This window comes from Cervus elaphus, chromosome 1 (assembly GCF_910594005.1).
Source record: "Cervus elaphus chromosome 1, mCerEla1.1, whole genome shotgun sequence".
Lineage (NCBI taxonomy): Eukaryota > Metazoa > Chordata > Mammalia > Artiodactyla > Cervidae > Cervus > Cervus elaphus.
In genome coordinates, this window is record NC_057815.1 from 93503662 (window position 1) to 93524570 (window position 20909).

Below are 20909 nucleotides of genomic sequence, written 5' to 3' on the forward strand. Positions count from 1 at the left end.
AGTGAGTCGAAGCAGCTAAACCGTCACACGGCAGTTTCACTACCCATCTCTTCTCTCACTGTTCTAAAGTGCTTACGGGACTATTAGGACTGTCGTGATAAAGGGCTGTAATGCTAGAGCAAAATTCCCATCTTTTCCTCTGTCTTTAAAACCCCAAAACCTTCTTCCCTTTCTTGAGTCCCAATCAGTGGCTTTACCTTTTAGTTCAGGGAAAGCTTGACACAATTAGGAATAAGTTTTGCAGATTGACTTCACTCTGTCTGCTCACCTCCTATATCTGTACCCACATGATCAGCCTCCCTGCCTGTTACAGAAGTCAGCCCCCTGTGAACTCCCAGTTATATCTCAAGCCAATACCTCCACTTGTGTACCAGATCTCATTTCCTCCTGCTGTGTAAGAGCAATGGTCTGATATTTCTCCTCTTGCAACCACTCCAGTATTCTTGCCTGGAGAATTCAATGGAGGGAGGTGTCTGGCAGGCTACAGTCCATGGGGTTGCAAAGAGTCGAACTTGACTGAGTGACTAACATTCCCTGTTAGCAACATTTGCTCTTTGCAGGATCATTTCCGTAGGCATGACACATCTTGTTTTGTTTTGTTTTGTTTTCATCGCAAAATATCACTTTTTAAAACTCCACACTCTTTCCAAATACTTTTTCCATTAATTTCTTTCCCTTCTTAGTGAAATGTATCAGGAGAGCTTTTATACTTTCTCTATATTATTCATTTTCTCTCACTCCATCTCAAGCCAAAACTAAGCAGACTTCCCCAACACTCCACCTTAACAAACTTTCTTTGGTAATATTGCAAATGACCTTTACCTTGCTAAATCCATTGCTAAGTTAATTGCTGTTTTCTTGATACAGTTATTTCATTGATTTTCAATTGACTTGCCTGTCTTGATGTTCCTCCTACTTATCAGGTCACTCGTCATTCTCCTTTGTTGATTCTGCCTTTCTTCTCTATATAAGTCCTCAGTAACCTAGGGCTTAGTCCAAGTCCCCTTTTTCCCTCTGTCAATGTATACTACCTCAATAAATGTATCCAGCCCTATAGCTTTAAATGTTATCTAACTGCTCAGTGTTCACATATATATATATATCAGCATCCCAGACCATGGTCCCTAATTTGAATCTCATATATGTACCTGTCTGTCCAAATCTCCACTTTGTTGTTTAATAATCATCTCAGATTTTAAATGTAAGAAATGAACTCCTGATTCCACTTCCACTCACCAACACCCCATCCTCACCACCATGCTATACTCTTAGAGAAGGACTCTTCTTCTCTATTGATGGTGACTCCATCCTATCCATGTGAAAAGTCAAAGTGTTAGTCTCTCAGTTATGTCCGACTCTTTGTGACCCCATGGACTGTAGCCCCAGGGCTCCTCTGTCCATGGAATTCTCCAGGCAAGAATACTGGAATAGGTAACCATTCCCTTCTCCAGGGTATCTTCCAGACCCAGGAATCAAACCTGGGTCTCTCCCGCTGCAGGCAGATCCTTTATTGTCTGAGACACCAGGGAAGTCCTGTCTTACGAATTTGATATATCAGGCCAAAAACTTTAAGTAACTCTGCAATTTTCTCTTCATACCCGCATCTAGTTTAACACAAAATTATGTTGGTTCTACTTTCACAATATATCCAGAGCTCAACATTTCATGCTATCTTTATCAACACTAATTCGAGTAAGTCACATTTAGTTCTCACCTAGATCACTGAAATTCACTCCCTGACCCGTCTCCCTAATTCTGTAATTATTGCCCCTGCTTCACCCCAGTCACGCCCTTTGGAGCAGTCAGAGTGATCCCGTCACAGATAAGTCAAGGCTTGCTCTTCTCTATGACCAGAGCTCTCTAATGGTTCTCAGTTTCACTCTCATCAACAACGAGTCATTAATCAGCCTGTCAGGCACCATGTGAAGGGACCGTATCTCTTGCTACTTTCTGAGTTCCCCCTCACTGGCCAGCTTACTGTCTCCTGAACCCACCGGACACATGACTGCATGTGGTTGTCCTCATGGCTGACTCTCTTAACCTCTTGCAATATTTATTCAATTAAGATGCCCCTCATGGAGACTATCTTGATCATGCATTTAAAATTGCAGGCTGCCCCCTAGCGCTAGTGATTTTCCTTACAATATTCTGCTTTTTGTTTTTCTATAATACATATAAATGGAATGAAACATGATATCCACTTGTTTGTGTGTGTGTTTAGTCACTCAGTCATGTCTGACTCTTTGCGACCCTATGGACTGTCCGTGGGATTTTTCAGGGAAGAATACGGGAGTGGGTTGCCATTTCCTTCTACAGGGGATTTGCCAATATCCACTTGCATGTTTGTAACTGTAATTAGCAATTTCTCTCTCCTTCTCTAGAATCTAAATTCACGAAGGGGAAGGAACCTTTACATGTTCTGTTCACTCTTTTAGCTCAAACACCTAAAATATGTCTGGCACACAGTAGTTAATAAATAAATATTTGTGAGAAGATTTAGATTTTTTTCTAAAATGTATAGAACCAAAAAATTAAAAAATTCAGTAGGCTCAGATCGTTAGTCAAACATAGTGAAAATAAACTGAAACAAATCTGCTGCTGCTGCTAAGTCACTTCAGTCGTGTCCGACTCTGTGCGACCCCATAGACAGCAGCCCACCAGGCTCCCCCGTCCCTGGGATTCTCCAGGCAAGAACACTGGAGTGGGTTGCCATTGCCTTCTCCAGTGCATGAAAGTGAAAAGTGAAAGTGAAGCTGCTCAGTCATGTCCGACTCTTAGCGACCCCATGGACTGCAGCCTACCAGGCTCCTCCGTCCATAGGATTTTCCAGGCAGGAGTACTGGAGTGGGGTGCCATTGCCATCTCCGGAAACAAATCTACTAGACTTCAAAGAGTCACCGAAACATTTGCAAAACTTTTCAAAATATTTTCAAAACAACCCATTGTATATAAATATCTGTAAACCATATGCATTTTTAAAATACTGGTTACTTAATAAATTTGAAAAATTGAGTGTTAGAGAAAGTGATCAGTTTGTTACTATATTTTTAGCCAAATGTCTTAGAATTCATTGCTAGACACTAAGGATGCAAACTATTCCGGTTACCAGGGAATTCCTATCCTGCCTTCTTTTTTTCCCTTTACTACTTTAAAAGAAAATTAAATAATTCCTTGTATGAAAAACTGATTCTTGTGAATAATTCTAGTCTATATTTTAAACTTGTACTTAACACTTTGCATTGGCTCTCTAGACCTCTATCCCACCTACCTTCACTTTGGAAGTCTTTGGAATGCTAAAAGCCCTGTTCCTCCCACTCCCTAGATCTTGATCTCTGTAAATTATATTCTTCCCTTTATATGCACTATTGAGGAATTTGGAAGGTGATACTGCAGTGTCCATCTGGATTCAACTCTTGGCGATTTATGCATAAAAAAGACTAACAAGAAATAAGTAACTTGCTTTATTCCCAAAGTTCCACAGCTGGTAAGGAGCAGTACTAAAGTATTTCAATTCATATCTTTAAACTTCAACTCAATGCTCTGGGTGCTAAAATATAGCTTTATTAGTGTATAAGTTTCTGTAGATAATATTTGATTATCAGACTTCAATTACACCTTCAGCTGTTAAAAATAATTTGACTAACTAGTTAGAAAATCATCACAAAGTTACCAAAGTACTTAATCATTTGTCTATTTTGGCAATCATGTTCTTCTGTGAAAATGTAAAATTTCTGGCAAATCATCTGATAGTCATTTCCTACCTGGGAGGCTAGAATATAACCACGGACAAGTCAGGGTCAGCACTGGAGAAGTATTGAAGTAATATCATTTACACCAGGGCATAAAGCAGATTATGGGATTATAAAAGCAAATCATGTCTCGGTCAGTAAAGAATCCACCTGCAATGTGGGAGATCTGGGTTTGAGCCCTGGGTTGGGAAGATCCTCTGGAGAAGGGAACAGCTTTTCACTCCAGTATTATGGCCTAGAGAATTCCATAAACAGAGGAGCCTGGTAGGCTACAGTCCATGGTTCCTTGGCCTTAGGGGCTTCCCTGGTGGCTCAGATAGTAAAGAATCTGCCTGCCAATGCAGGAGACCTGGGTTCAATCCCTGGGTCAGGAAGATTCCCTGGAGAAGGAAATGGCTACCCACTCCAGTATTCTTGCCTGGAGAATTCCATGAACAGAGGAACCTGGCAGGCTACAGTCCTTGGGTCTCAAAGAGTCAGACATGACCCTGAAACTAACACACACAGCAGGGCATAAGAAAATATTTAAATGGTATTGTTAGGTAGTTAGAATAGGAAAAAGGAGTCTAAAATAGCAGTGGCTAAAAGACAAAGAAAGGGAAAAGCCTGTGAAAATAGAACAGAGGAAGGTGTGAGGACCAGAGTGAGAACCTCAGGTGAAGCAAACAGCCCTCCTGGCTAGCCCAGTTTACATAGGGCAGGCTCAGGGGCAAGAGCAAAAACATAAAAAGAGGAGCCAAAATCGAGCCTCTGGCTTCTTGTCTCTTCTCTTCACTTCTTTTGAGTTGGCCTGCCCTCACTCCTGGAGGATATATTTTCCTTTGCTTGCCAAATAAACTGAGCTGTAACACTGGTCCGTCCATGGCTTCAAATTTTTACCGTGGTGAGACAGAACCGAGGAAATTACAAACTCCCCTTATAGTATCAAACTAATGAATGGTAGTCTACAAGAAATCTGAAGCTCAGTGGAGGAGTTGCTAAAATAATTATGATTGAGAAATAAGAGAAAAAATGGCAATTGTAAATTAAGAAGTATCTATTGGAAATATTGGAGGTAATGTAAGTCAGTTTGAATATCTCAGAATAGAGAATCTTGATACTTAGGAATTATTTGAAAGAACCAAGTTTTGCTTTCCAGTTTTGTTGTGAAACTGCTCAAGGATATCAATTTAATACCATCAAATAAAAGACTAAGCGGGTTCCAAAAGGAGGGGGAAAAAATGCATGCTAAGAAGCATATGACTCTGTTAGATGATATCACGCGTGGCCACTCTGTAATTGAGATGACAGTGAAGGAACAGATGATTGAACATTTAATGCTGTGATCTATATTTCTGCTTGCACAGCTACTTGCTGATCGGGCCCCAGTGATATCCTTGCCCCAGGGAACACCTGTTATTAAGGTAGGTGGGTGAAAATTCACTGGGTTAGGGGTTAGCATCACCATCAGAGGAGAATCAGCCTCAAGGGGTCAACTAGAATGAAGTAAGTCTGTTTCACGTCACAGCTGCTCAAACAGGCACTGAACTCTTATAGTCCAGGTTCATCTCCCCAGGGAGAACAGTACATTCATAATATAATTTCTAAGAAGTTGAAAGAGAAATGTTTCTACTTTGGCCTCAGACTACACTCAACTAGGATGCAAACAAGGATCTAAATGATTATGTAAGCACTGTACCTGGGTGACTTTTAGCAGTCATCCCTAATTAGAGAGAATGTAAATCCTTTGGTAAACCAGACGTGGAGAAGGAAATAGCAACCCACTGTAGTATTCTAACCTGGTAAATCCAAAAAGTTTATTTCTTCATTAAGACCATAAATATTTAAGACTTCTCTTTTAAATATCTCTTTGAAAGCAATAAAAATTATAATTGTGCAAATTTGACAAAGAAGTAATAAATGGATGATATTTACTTCACCTGTATCCCAGACAGCTTGTCTTCACTGTGAAAAAAAAAAAATCAATTTGGAATAATTTCTCTTGGTTCTTGGACTCCCTAAAGTTACCTTTTGTGAATGGAACTTGAGTTGGTAAGATCTTAGGTTAGATCTCAGATGACCTTATAACTTTTATTTATAGAATTTTCCTTTTTTGACCAACTGTTGTAACTAAGCCCTAAGAATCATCTTTATTTATAAACTATTTCATATGTAGAGTTTTACTTATTTCATAGAATTATAGCATAGAAATTACTTTCAACATATGGCAATCATTAATTAAATGAACTGCAGTGAACAAGTAGATAGATATCTGTCACTCTTAAAATGCATAAATAATTCACACTCAAGATCTCTTTTCTTTATCTGTAAGCAATATATATTCTCTGGCTTAGGGACTTCAGTTTTCACTTGAGTTAGACTAAGTTATTTTTCTTGATCTGCTTTTGTATCCTTTAGAGCAAGCTTAAAAATTGAATGAGTGCCTCTCTTAGAAATGAAAATTGCTAAACAAACTAAAATGTGTTTCAAAAAACAGCAGTTGTAGGTAGCAAGAAAGGAGTGGGTAATGTACTGGAAAATAGTTACAAGGAGTTTCTTTGATGGACCCAACAGAAGCAGAAGATATTAAGAAGAGGTGGCAAGAGTACACAGAGGAACTGTACAAAAAAGATCTTCACAAGCCAGATAATCACAATGGTGTGATCACTGACCTAGAGCCAGACTATCTGGAATGTGAAGTCAAGCGGGCCTTAAAAGCATCACTACGAACAAAGCTAGTGGATGTGATGGAATTCCACTTGAGCTATTTCAAATCCTGAAAGATGCTGCTGTGAAAGTGCTGCACTCAATATGCCAGCAAATTTGGAAAACTCAGCAGTGGCCACAGGACTGGAAAAGGTCAGTTTTCATTCCAATCCCTAAGAAAGGCAATCCCAAAGAATGCTCAAACTACCACACAACTGCACTCATCTCACACGCTAGTAAAGTAATGCTCAAAATTCTCCAAGCCAGGCTTCAGCAGTACATGAACCGTGAACTTCCAGATGTTCAAGCTGGTTTTAGAAAAGGCAGAGGAACCAGAGATCAAATTGCCAACATCTGCTGGATCATCAAAAAAGCAAGGGAGTTCCAGAAAAACATCTATTTCTGCTTTACTAACTACACGAAAGCCTTCGACTGTGTGGATCACAATAAACTGTGGAAAATTCTTCAAGAGATGGGAATGCCAGACCACCTGACCTGCCTCTTGAGGAACCTGTATGCAGGTCAGGAAGCAACAGTTAGAACTGGACATGGAACAACTGACTGGTTCCAAATAGCAAAAGGAGTACGTCAAGGCTGTATATTGTCACCCTGCTTGTTTAACTTATATGCAGAGTACATCATGAGAAACGCTGGGCTGGAAGAAGAACAAGCTGGGATCAAGATTGCCAGGAGATATATCAATAACCTCAGATATGCAGATGACACCACCCTTATGGCAGAGAGTGAAGAGGAACTGAAAAGCCTCTTGATGAAAGTGAAGGAGGAGAGTGAAAAAGTTGGCTTAAACTCAACATTCAGAAAACTAAGATCACGGCATCTGGTCCCATCGCTTCATGGGAAATAGATGGGGAGACAGTGGAAACAGTGTCAGATTTCATTTTTGGGGGCTCCAAAATCACTGCAGATGGTGACTGCAGCCATGAAATTAAAAGACGCTTACTCCTTGGAAGGAAAGTTATGATCAACCTTGATAGCATATTAAAAAGCAGGGACATTACTTTGCCAACAAAGACCATCTGGTCAAGGCTATGGTTTTTCCAGTGGTCATGTATGGATGTGAGAGTTGGACTGTGAAGAAAGCTGAGTGCCGAAAAATTGATGCTTTTGAACTGTGGTGTTGGAGAAGACTCTTGAGAGTCCCTTGGACTGCAAGGAGATCCAACCAGTCCATCCTAAAGGAGATCAGTCCTGGGCGTTCATTGGAAGGACTGATGCTGAAGCTGAAACTCCAGTACTTTGGCCACCTGATGTGAAGAGTTGACTCATTGGAAAAGACCCTGATGCTGGGAGGGATTTGGGGCAGGAAGAGAAGGGGATGACAGAGGATGAGATGGCTGGATGGCATCACCGACTCGATGGGCATGGGTTTGAGTGAACTCCGGGAGTTGGTGATGGACAGGGAGGCCTGGCGTGCTGTGACTCATGGGGTCGCAAAGACTCGGATACAACTGAGCGACTGAACTGAACTGACTGAACTGATTCCAATTTCACTTTCTCTTATTCCCCCTCCCTCTTCTGCCCCCTTTCTATTTCTCACCTGTTTCTCCTTGTGACCTTTTATCTGTATCTCTCACTCTCTTTCCATTGCTTTTTTTTTTTTTTCCTTTCTTCTTTTTCCCACAGTCCAAGACTTTTCTCACTTACTCTTGGCTTCTACTGTCTGTCCAGGAAAAAAAAAAAAAGAAGTACTACCTATTTTTCTTAAAATGTATTTTAATTAATCAATAATACATTGAATTCATGGCTGTAAGAATGAGAAAATTTTAATATTTCTCTATATGTCAAAACATCAGTACTGCATTTAGTTTTAAGTAGATCTACACACAGGAATGACTGCAGTCATGGTGATGCTGGTGGTTTAGTCATGCTAATGGCGCTAACTCAGAGGAATCATTGGTAAACACTAATAAGTTATTGTAGACTTTAATTTTTTTAAATAACAGCATTATTGTCGCTTTCATTCTAAAATTTCTACTGCAGTTGGTTGCACTCTACTAGACAGTCCTTAGTTTTATGAAAAGAGAAAGGCGCTTGTAAGATATTTGTGTGAAGAGACTGTTTTGAATTCCTTAAGTGACAAATCTGATCCAGTTGAATACCCACAGAGTTCTATAAGCTAAGAGTGCACTGAATACACATATAATTGAAAAATCAAGTGCAAGCACTAGAACCATCTAGGTACTCAGGTGTTCCCTGGGGAACGTATATATTTATGTATCAAACAGAATTGAGAGAAAAAAAAGCTAAGCCACAGAATCAGGTTTCCTGGAGTTTAAATTCAAGCCATACTACTCACTAACTCTGAGACCTCAAGGAAGTGACAAGCCGTGTAATTAATAAACGCTAATTATTATTATTACAGTAAATAGAAACAATATTTATGAATTGACAAAATAATTCTCACTGTCTTTTATCTATGAAACTAGTTTAAATATTTTTTGAAAGTTTTTCTGAATTATTTTCTAACGTACCATGTATTCTCATAGGATATGAGTTAGTAGAAATAAAAGAGTTCTCTGATGTAATATGGTTGAGAATAAACATTTTGAACGAAGAATATATGGGTATCTATTTGGTTTAAAATGTTTATACTCATTGATTCTGTAATTCCATTGTAAACATGTTTCTTTCTTATAGAAACAACAAATACATATACATAGAATCACAAGAAGATTTAACTGCAGTATTGTTAAAAGAGCAGAGAATTAAAATAAGGTAAATCTTCCTATACTGACAAGGAGTGAAATCAATGATAATATTTCTCATTAAATTGTAAAGTGCAGTGTATATGTGTACCTATTGTATAATTATTTAACTGTATGTATAAATATGCAAATTCAGCATTTCTAAATACAAATGCACATGGCAAAGAATGAACTACACAGCTAAAATAGTTACGGGCTTCCCTGGTGGCTCAGGGGTAAAGAACCTGCCTGCCAAGCAAGAGATGCAGGCTCAATCTTTGGGTCAGGAAGATCCCCTGGAGAAGGAAGTAGCAGCCCACTCCAGTATTCTTGCCTGGGAAATTGCGTGGACAGAGGGACCTGAGGGGCTACAGCCCATGGGATTGCAAAAGGGTTGGACACATTAGCAACTAAACAACAACAAAAAAAAGTTACATAGCTAAAAAGTGACCCAGAAATAAACTCTTGAACTGTGTGTGTGAGCCAAGACCCTTGATCTCTCTTTTAATTGCACGATGTCTCTTCATTCTACCTCTGGGCCTTGGCCCACAGTGTTCCCTCTGCTGGAAATAGACCTACTCGTCCTGTCTCTTAGCCATGGTCTAGCTCTAAGGTTTACAATAATTGCTTTGATAATTGATTTTCTTTCATGTATTACCTTCACAATGATTATTTATTTTTAAATTTATCAACCCTGCCTTTTGGTAAGGAAATGAATCACATCTGACAGACTTTCAAAATACTTGCCATCAGCTTAAATATTAGGGAAAAGTGAGGGAAGTAGACTGGCAAAGGCAAAGAAGAGTGCTAATTAGAACTGCCCCTGTCTTCATTTTACCTCCTTGCTGACCCACTGTGAAAGAAGTATTAGGAAGGTAATGGGCTGTGTGATGCAACCCTGGACTGGACGGTGTAGATACTCTCTAATTCTTGGTTTTGGCTGAAGCACATCTAGGAATCCCCGTGCAGACAGTCAGTACACAGCATCGTTGTGCCTGGGTGACAGAGAAATACCAGCCAGGCTCTGACGGCAGAATTGCTCTCAAACCCAGAGATGAGCTGGCTCCAGCATACCCTGCGCCCTATGCCTCACTGCAGCTCCCCTCCAAATGATGAAATGCCTTGGACTGTGTTGATACAAACACATTCTTAGCAATTTATTAAGAACTTGCAGAAGTGTGAAAGAAGTGACAGTCCTTAAACATGTCCCTATGGACATAAGAGAAAACATGAAATAAGCATGAAGGAATAATATAAAGAAAAACGTACTTAGTCACTCAGTCATGTCTGGCTCTTTGTGATCCTGTGGACTATAGCCTGCTAGACTCCTCTGTTCATGGGGATTCTCCGGACAAGAATACTGGAGTGGGTTGTCATGCCCTTCTCTAAGGGACCTTTCCAACCCAGGAGTCAAACTCTGGTTTCGCTCATTGCACGCAGATTCTTTACCATCTGAACCACCAGGAATTCCCTACAGTACTGGAGTGGGTAGCCTATCCCTTCTCCAGGGGAACTTTAGGACCCAGGAATCAAACTTGGGTCTCCTATGTTGCAGGTGAATTCTCTACCAGCTGAGCTACAAGGGAAGCCCCATGAAATAATAGTATATTAAAAAATATTTTATGAGCAAGTGGCATAAATGTTCAGGCTGGTGAAGGTGAGGGCAGGCCTTGGGGAATGTAGCAGGCATGACACTTGCTAATGGTTGGTAAAAGGAGAGCAAGCAAAGGCAGTAAGCAAGCCTGGAACTCACAGAGATAAGGATGTGCTCAGGAAAAAAAGTGTGAGTCTTGCTTTCCAAAGTTTTTCCATATGTATGACCTCCTTGGACCTTCACAACAGCTCTGTAATGCAGGAAGTGAGTACAGCGGGCTGGGAATTATAGGAGTCAATAGTAGGACTATGGAATGAATCATACGCATTGCAAGGAGGTCATCACAGGTTCTCTAAGCCTCAGTTGCTACTTCAGAAAACCCACACAATTAAAATACTTACAGCACTTGGTTGTTTGTGATGACTGAGAAACACCAAAACAGAAGCTTTGCACATTTCCTTCAGATAGTAAGCAATACATATACAGAATCTATGGTTTCTCTTTTACTAATTGCACCAGTGCAGAAATTGAGGCTTGAGGAAGCTGAGGTTGTGTACGAAGCAGTAAACGGACTGGCAGTGATTAGAGTTATTAATAGGTTTTCTGTGTCTGGACCCAGTGACATTCCCTGTAAACATAAAGGCAGGTATGAAAAATGAAATGATGTGAGTCTGGCAGGAGGTGGATGAGATGACAGTGAAATAAAGTGAGGAAACAGGAACATTGAATAAAGAAGGGAGGGGCGCTGATGACAGGAGTTGAATGTCAGGTAGGAGTCACTCTGGTCATAAGGACAAAAGGGGTACTAGATATTATTTAGAGCGGTGGCTTTTTCTTTTTTTTTTTTTTTCTTTCTTTTTTTTTTTTTTACATGAAACAAATCACCTAAGGAAATCTTGCCCAGAGGCATAGTCAATGAATATGATTAAGGGTAACTATATGAAGAGGACAGTTTCCTTTCCATTGCCACTCATGAGTGGACCATCCTTATACTGAAAATGAGGAGACAGGCTCAGAGGTGCCAGCAACACGCTCAAGTGATAGGCTAGATTAGTGACACAGCCTGGAACGAAACACACTTCTCACTTCCTGACTCCTGACCAGTGCTCCTTATAATTCACAAGGGTGCTCGCAGGAAAGATCTCAGCTCTTGGGCTGGGAGGGAGGGGATGAGATTAAGGAACGTATACATGGCAGTTCCATAGTCTCCTGTGGATGCTTGCCATTTTGTGCAATGTGTAGGGGTGGGGCTGGCGTTGTTGAACAGCCAGAGTGACCTTTCATCATTTGCCAAGTATTACAGTCCAAATGTCAATTTGAAGCTAAGCTCCTTGCAAAATTCATAAAATAAGGCAGCTAGCTTCCCTGAAAAATCCCAATAATAGGAAGCATATTTTCATTGTAACTTTTTTCCCTAGGTTGCACCAACTCTCCTGAAACACCACATAAATCTGTTCTCTTTTCGAGTAGTGGAAACAGAAGATAAGAATTTGAGCTATGTGACCAAAATGCCAGCTTCATAGCACACTAGTTATATAATCTTATGCAATAGATTTAACAACACCTCAACATTTCAATTTCTCTTCTTTAAAATTGGAATATTAATGGTACATAGTTCATATGGTATCATATGAGAATTAAATCATATGAGGTCTAAATGAGGCAATGTGGATCTTGGCACTTTGCCCAGCAGCATAGTTAGTGAACCTAAAAACTAATCATTGAATTGTCACTATTGTATTCTAGAATCCTTAACTCCACTGAGGGAACAGAGAAAACTGAGAGGAAGGACTAGGACTGACTCAGGTTTGAGCGGATTATTTTGTGACCTGGGTCTTTGCTGATCGTCATGCTTTGTGATCTTCATTAATAAGCAATATATTATTCAGAAATTATAGTTTTAGATGTATTTCATTAACTTAATATTTATAAGTAAGGCACTGAATTACTAAAGAATCATCATAACATTTGAAAAGAGCACAGAAAGAAGAAGCTACTTCTTATTTATTTGAAGATAAAGCAGGGTTGTATGGTATATTGTAATATACCTAGCACCATGATTGGTAAATGATAAAATCAGAACGCAATGACCAGAGAAGAAATATTGATGTTTGAGGGCACTGATTCTGGAGTCAGAAAATATGGTCCACATTCTGGCTTCACCACTCACTTGCTGTACAACCTTGGCTATGTTGCCTCAAGTCTGTGAGAATCGGTTCTCTCATTTGTAAAAGAGAGTCAGTCGTGGTGTTATTCTAGTGCCTGGAGAAGGTGGGTGCTGACAATCAATAATAAGAGTGAAAGGGAGAAATGTATTTCACATGAAAACACCATTTAAAAAGAGAAGAAGAAAAAAAAAAAAAAGCCTGAGGGGAACATAGCATTAATGAAGTAGCTCTCTTTTAAGCTCTTTATTTAGCAGGCTCAGTTCAGTTCAGTTCAGTTGCTCAGTCGTGTCTGACTCTTTGCGACCTCATGAATCACAGCACGCCAGGCCTCCCTGTCCATCACAAACTCCCGGAATTTACTCAAACTCATGTCCATCGAGTCAGTGACGCCATCCAACCATCTCATCCTCTGCCGTCCCCTTCTCCTCCTGCCCCCAATCCCTCCCAGCATCAGGGTCTTTTCCAATGAGTCAAGTCTTTGCATGAGGTGGCCAAAGTACTGGAGTTTCAGCTTCAGCATCAGTCCTTCCAGTGAACACCCAGGACTGATCTCCTTTAGGATGGACTGGTTGGATCTCCTTGCAGTCCAAGGGACTCTCAAGAGTCTTCTCCAACACCACAGTTCAAAAGCATCAATTTTTCAGCACTCAGCTTTCTTCACAGTCTAACTCTCACATCCATACATGACAACTGGAAAAACCATAGCCTTGACCAGATGGACCTTGGTTGGCAAAGTAATGTCTCTGCTTTTTAATATGCTATCTAGGTTAGTCATAACTTTCCTTCCAAGGAGTGAGCGTCTTTTAATTTCATGGCTGCAGTCACCATCCGCAGTGATTTTGGAGCCCCCAAAAATGAAGTCTGACACTGTTTCCACTGTCTCCCCATCTATTTCCCATGAGGTGATGGGACCAGATGCCGTGATCTTAGTTTTCTGAATGTTGAGTTTTAAGCCAACTTTTTCACTCTCCTCTTTCACTTTCATCAAGAGGCTTTTCAGTTCCTCTTCACTCTCTGCCATAAGGGTGGTGTCATCTGCATATCTGAGGTTATTGATCTTTCTCCCAGCAATCTTGATCCCAGCTTGTTCTTCTTCCAGCCCAGCGTTTCTCATGATGTACTCTGTATATAAGTTAAATAAGCAGGGTGACAATATACAGCCTTGATGTACTCCTTTTCCTATTTGGAACCAGTCTGTTGTTCCGTGTCCAGTTCTAACTGTTGCTTCCTGACCTGCATATAGGTTTCTCAAGAGTTAGGTCAGGTGGTCTGGTATTCCCATCTCTTTCAGAATTTTCCACAGTTTATTGTGATCCACACAGTCAAAGGCTTTTGCGTAGTTAATAAAGCAGAAATAGATGTTTTTCTGGAACTCCCTTTCTTTTTTGATGATCCAGCAGATGTTGACAATTTGATCTCTGGTTCCTGTGCCTTTTCTAAAACCAGCTTGAACATCTGGAAGTTCTTGGTTCACGTATTGCTGAAGCCTGGCTTGGAGAATTTTGAGCATTATTTTACTAGCGTGTGAGATGAGTGCAATTGTGCGGTAGTTTGAGCATTCTTTGGGATTGTCTTTCTTAGGGATTGGAATGAAAACTGACCTTTTCCAGTCCTGTGGCCACTGCTGAGTTTTCCAAATGTGCTGGCATATTGAGTGCAGCACTTTCACAGCAGCATCTTTCAGGATTCGAAATAGCTCAAGTGGAATTCCATCACATCCACTAGCTTTGTTCGTAGTGATGCTTTTAAGGCCCGCTTGACTTCACATTCCAGATAGTCTGGCTCTAGGTCAGTGATCACACCATTGTGATTATCTGGCTCATGAAGATCTTTTTTGTACAGTTCTTCTGTGTATTCTTGCCACCTCTTCTTTCATTGTATATGCTGGAGTGGATCACCATTTCCTTCTCCAGGAGATCTTCCCGACCCAGGGATTGAACCCGGGTCTCCCGCATTGTAGGCAGACGCTTTACTGTCTGAGCCACCACTGAAGTCCATTTAGCAGGTTACTAAGAGCCAAATGCTGGATAATGAATAAATGGGGGTGGGGGGAGACACAAAAAACAAAACAATCAAAAAACCCATGAGTTCCCTGAGATCCCAGAAATACTCGAAGTCAAATAATCACTATTTATAAATCAGGTGCTGCTTTTTCAGGTCTTCTAACTCTTAGCTGGAGCTCATATCAGCAGCTGACACATGGGAAATCAAAACAGTGTGACAGAATTCATTCTCTTGGGCATTATGCGGTATCCAGAGCTGCGGAAAATACCCTCTGCCGTGTTTCTAATCATGTCTCTGTCCACCGTTTTGGGAAACCTCCTCACTGTGGTAACCATGGTTACGAGTCAGAGTCTGAGATCACCCATGTATCTTTCCTTACCTCCTGTCCCTTTTGGATGTCACTTTCTCTTCCGTCATTGCCCCAAGATGACTGTGGACTCCCGCTCTGAGAGCACTGCCGTCTCCCTGGAAGGCTGCATGGCCCAGCGCTTCGCTGAGCACTCGTTTGGTGAGGTGGGCATCCTCCTCCTCACCGTGATGGCCTGTGACTGCTCCGTAGACATCTGTGAGCCTCTTCACTATGTGACCATCATGAGGCCTCGGATGTGCTGCCTGTTGCTGGGAGGGGCCTGGGTGGGGGATTTTTCCATGCTGCAGTACAGCTTCTCTTCTTGTATCAAATACCCTTCTGTGGTCCCAATACAATAGACCACTTTATATGTGATTTGTTCCCCCTGTTGAAACTGGCCTGCATAGACACCCGCACCCTGGGCCTCTTAGTCATCCTCAACAGCTGGGTGATGTGTGTGGCCATCTTCCTCATCCTCCTATGTGGTCATCCTCTGCTCCCTAAAGTCCTGCAGCTCCAAAGGGCAGCGTAAAGCCCTCTCCACCTGTGGCTTCCACCTCACTGTGGTCAACACGTTCTTTGTGCCTGGGATGTTTTTGTATGTCAGGCCTGTGGCCACCTACCCCATAGACAAGGTGATGGCCGAGTCTGATTCCATCATCACACCCATGTTAAATCCCTTTTTATCTACACCCTGAGGAATATGGAGGTGAAAAATGCCATGAGAAAACTGTGGATGAAACTGGGGAGTTTGGTTGGCAAGTGACTGTCATGCTCAGAATATCATGTGTTTCCATTAAAGAGAACTCTGTTCTTTCAGAAATGTGGGGGAAACAAAACTATCCTTTCTCCACTAACAACCAGAGAGATTTCTTAAAAATATAAATCTGATTTTGATTGACAGTATTTGCAATTTAAGGATTATGATATCTTTCTGCTTTCTGTTCTTCTTTAGCTTCCTATTGCCTTCATAGCTTTTTTCATTTTTCCTACTTATTTTTAAATTATAATTAAATTATAAATATAATATATATAATTAAATTATATATATTATAATTTTATTTTTTATAATTTTAAATTATATTAAATTTTAAATTATAATTTTAAAATTAAAATTTTATTTTTTATAATTTATAATTTATTATAATTATAATTTCATTTTTCCTACTTATTTTTAAATTATATTAGAATATATATTTATTATATTATATATATTAAATATTATATATTATATTATGTATAATATGTTATATATTAATATTTATATATTATAAATATTATATATTATATATTATATATATTAAATTATATATATTATAATTTTAAATTAAATTAAATTATAATGTCCCAGAAAATATCTCAACAGCTTAAATCAAAATGTGAATAAATGCAATTATTTTAAGAAATAACATGAGAAAGGAGAATTGATGGAAAAGTTCATTCCAAGCAAAATCGTCAAATTTCTTGCTATTATTCCTATTGTTATTATTTTTATTTTTAATTCATTTTCATTAACATAATTCCAATTGGATTTTGATAGTTCTATCATAAAGCTGGATAACAAACTATCAAGTACTTCATTATCAATAATGAAAAAATACAGCCATCTCTTGGCAGAACCACTTCTAGGTAAGAATGTTTTCTGATAGTTTATTTTTTTGTGAAAAAAATGAACTTTTTAAAACCACAATTTAGTATAAAATTTAGATGTTTTTCTTGGACTCGTTCTTAGTGACTTTTGAAAGTGCAATGTACCGGGCCTGGTGCACTGGGAAGACCCAGAGGAATCGAGTGGAGAGGGAGGTGGGAGGGGGGGATCGGGATGGGGAATGCATGTAAATCCATGGCTGATTCATGTCAATGTATGACAAAAACCACTACAATATTGTAAAGTAATTAGCCTCCAACTAATAAAAATAAATGAAAAAAAAAAAGAAAGTGCAGTGTACACATTTTTTAAATCTCAATGATCCATTTTATTTATTGTTTATCGGTTATTTGGAATCTCCTTGCCTTGTACTAGAATTTCCTGGTTAATCTTTCTACTTCCTCTAAATCTCTAATCACATCTTGAGTGCCTCACCCAACCCCTTGGTGTGCATCAGACATCCTGAGATTTGTCATTTGCCCTTAGGACTTTCCTGGCGGCTCAGTCAGTAAAGCATCTGCCTACAATGCAGGAGACCTGGGTTCGATCCCTGGGTTGGGAAGATCCTCTGGAGAAGAAAGTGGCAACCCACTCCAGTACTCTTGCCTGGAAAATCCCATGGACAGAGGAGCATGGTAGGCTACAGTCCATGGGGTTACAAAGAGTCCAACACAACTGAGTGATTTTCACTTCACTTCTCTTCACTTCTTAGATTCATGAAAGATTTTCCTTCTCTCTCTCTCAAAACAAGCCTTCAGCCTACTGAGGTGACTACTTCTCTCCAACTTCTGGTACCAGATGAAGAGTCGTTACCTTAGAGAGCCTTCCCCTGTGACTCTATTCAACGGTTCTTATACTCTCACCATTGTTCTCTATGTCGATGTTTTCATTTTCTTAGTAACAATGACCAAAAGCAAGTTTATTTTGTATAATTATGCTCTGACTTTTATTACATTCCATGCTGGTCTAGACTGGGCATGTCTCCAGGAAGGGATTTTTTTTTTTTTTAATTTTTATTTATTTTTTACTGTGCTGGGTCTTCACTGTCTCATGGGTCTTTCTCTAGTTGCAGCAAGCAGGGGCTACTCTCTAGGTCCTATATGTGGGCTTCTCATTGTGGTGACTTCTTTTGTTGTAGAGCATGGATCCTAGAGCTTGTGGGCTTCAACAGATTCGGTTCACAGGCTCAATAGTTGTGGTACCCAGGCTTGGTTGCTCTGTGGCACGTGTGACCTTCGCAGATCAGGAACCCATGCCTCCTGCATTGGTAGGTGGATTCTTTACTGCTGAGATACTAACGAAGCCCAGAAGGGGTTTTTATTTATCCTTCCCATGGATTCATTTTTCAATAAATATCTGTTGGATGAATATAAAACACAAGAGCTTATATTTTTCAAATAGCCAAATTCAGATGGTTGAGGCATAAAAAGAAACAAACACTAAAATTAAAAGTAACTGAAACAAAAAGGCAGAAAGTGAACATTATAATAGAGTTAATGGAAATGGCAGGATGTGATTATTTCATGGAAAGTACTTCTTGTTGGGCAGTCAGAAAAGGATTCCATTAGCATGCATCTTTTAAACTGATTAGAATTCTGTTGATATTACATTAGAGAAAAGTTATGAGCTATATTAATATTTTAATACCAATGAGCTGAGTAGTTACAAAAATGACCAGAAGGAAACAGTCATGTGAGGATTAGCGAGATAAAGATTCTAGAGAGAGAACACTCTAATTCAAGAAATATCATGGTGTTTTTGAGGAAATAAATGTAAAATAACAGAGTGAATGGAACATAGTGATCCAGGCAGAGAGAGGCCAGGAGCAAGATCAAAAATGTATGAGAGACTCAGATCATGTATGCAATGCTGATACTTCTGAGTTTCTATTCAAGCATGGGTAAATAATTTCCCCAATATATTAAATCTGAATAAACAACAAGAAAAAAGAATGAAAGTTATATTTGGATTATGTCTTGTTTACTTAAGATGACACCACCCTAATGGGAGAAGTAAAGAGGAACTAAAGAGCCTCTTGTTGAAAATGAAAGAAGAGAGTGAAAAAGCTCTCTTAAAATCAACATTGAAAAAAAGAAGATCATGGCATCTGGTCCCATCACTTCATGGAAAATAGATGGAGAAAAAATGGAAACAGTGACAGACTTTGTTTTCTTGGGCTCCAAAATCACTACAGTTGGTGACTACAGCCATGAAATTAAGATGCTTGTTCCTTGGAAGGAAAGATATGACAAATCTAGAGAGTGTATTAAAAATCAGAGATGTCACTTTGATGACAAAGTTCTGTGTAGTCACAGCTATGGCTTACCTTGAAGTCATGTATGGATGTGAGAGTTGGACCTTAAAGATTGAGTGCCAAAAACTTGATGCTTTTGAACTGTGGTGTTGGAGAAAACTCTTGAGCATTCCTGGGATAGCAAAGAGATCAAACCAGTCAATCCTAAAGGAAATCACTCCTGAATATTCATTGGAAGGACTGATGCTGAAGCTGAAGCTCCAATACTTTGACCACCTGATGCAAGAAGCTGACTCATAGGAAAGGCCTTGATGCTGGGAAAAATTGAGGGCAGGAGGAGAAGGGGGTGACAGAGGATGAGATGGTTGAGTGGCATCATCAACTCAATGGACATAAGTTAGAGAGAACTCTGGTTGATAGTAAAGGACAAGGAAGCCTGACATGAGGTTACAAAGAGCCGGACAGGACTGAGCAATTGGATGATAACAACTCAAGAACCAGTAACACTTAATGTAATCCTTATAAGACCAGGGGCGTCCCTGGTAGCTCAGCTGGTAAGGAATCTGCCTGCAATGCGGCAGACCCCAGTTCAGTTCCTGGGTTGGGAAGATCCCCTGGAGAAGGGATAAGCTACCCACTCCAGTATTCTTGGGCTTCCCTAGGGGCTCAGCTGGTAAAGAATCAGCCTGCAGTGCAGGAGACCTGGCTTCAGTCCTTAGGTTGGGGGGGGCGGTCCCCTGGAGGAGGGCATGGCCACCCTCTCCAGTATTCTTGCTTAGAAAATGCCCATGGACAGAGGAGCCTGGAGTCCATTCAAAGAGTCAGACATGACTGAACAACTGCATAGGATCAAATGGAAATGCTTTAAAAGCAGAACTTCAGACTTAAAAGTAGAAAAATGGGGGGTGTTTATTTGGAGGGAGCATATAGCAAGTTTACAACTTGTGAATATGATATTAAAGGCTCTGACAGATGTCATTTTTTTCATTTATTTGTATTAGTTGGAGGCTAATTACTTTACAATATTGTCATACATTGAGATGAGTCAGCCATGGATTTACATGTATTCCCCATCCCGATCCCCCCTCCCACCTCCCTCTCCACCCGATTCCTCTGGGTCTTCCCAGTGCACCAGGCCCAAGCACTTGTCTCATGCATCCAGCCTGGACTGGTGATCTGTTTCACCCTAGATAATATACATGTTTTGATGCTGTTCTCTCGAAATATCCCACCCTTACCTTCTCCCACAGAGTCCAAAATTCTGTTCTGTACATCTGTGTCTCTTTTTCTGTTTTGCATATAGGGTTATCGTTACCATCTTTCATGGTACATATACACAAGATGTAATTTTTGTTCTTAAATATTTTTTTTTCCTGTCACTACTTTTTGTATTAGAGCTATTGGGGATCTTAGGTGCAACATACTAACATTTTGTCTTCATTTGACAGAAATGCTTCCCTTAAAGCAATACTTAAGTACTTGAGTATTAAATGATACTTAAATATCACAAAATAATACTCTTGGTGCCAATTTGAATTGGAATTATAAGCTCAGGTTCTAAAATAGCATGACAGTACTTAATCATGAGATGATATAGTGGTTGTGTTAGTGGGAGTGGTAAGTGAACATTATTTATATATTAAGCTATCTTCAAATACACACTTTTTAAATAACCTTATATAAAATAAAAGATCCAGTTTTGAGAAGTGCTAAGCTTTCAATTTCAGGTTCTTCCCAGAATCCTGAAACTTGA

General features: G+C 39.8%; 1 pseudogene; it reads left to right on the forward strand.

Moving 5' to 3' along the window:
• The first annotated feature begins 15100 nt into the window (after positions 1–15100).
• On the forward strand, positions 15101–16020 carry LOC122676090 (annotated as a pseudogene).
• The last annotated feature ends 4889 nt before the right edge of the window (positions 16021–20909 follow it).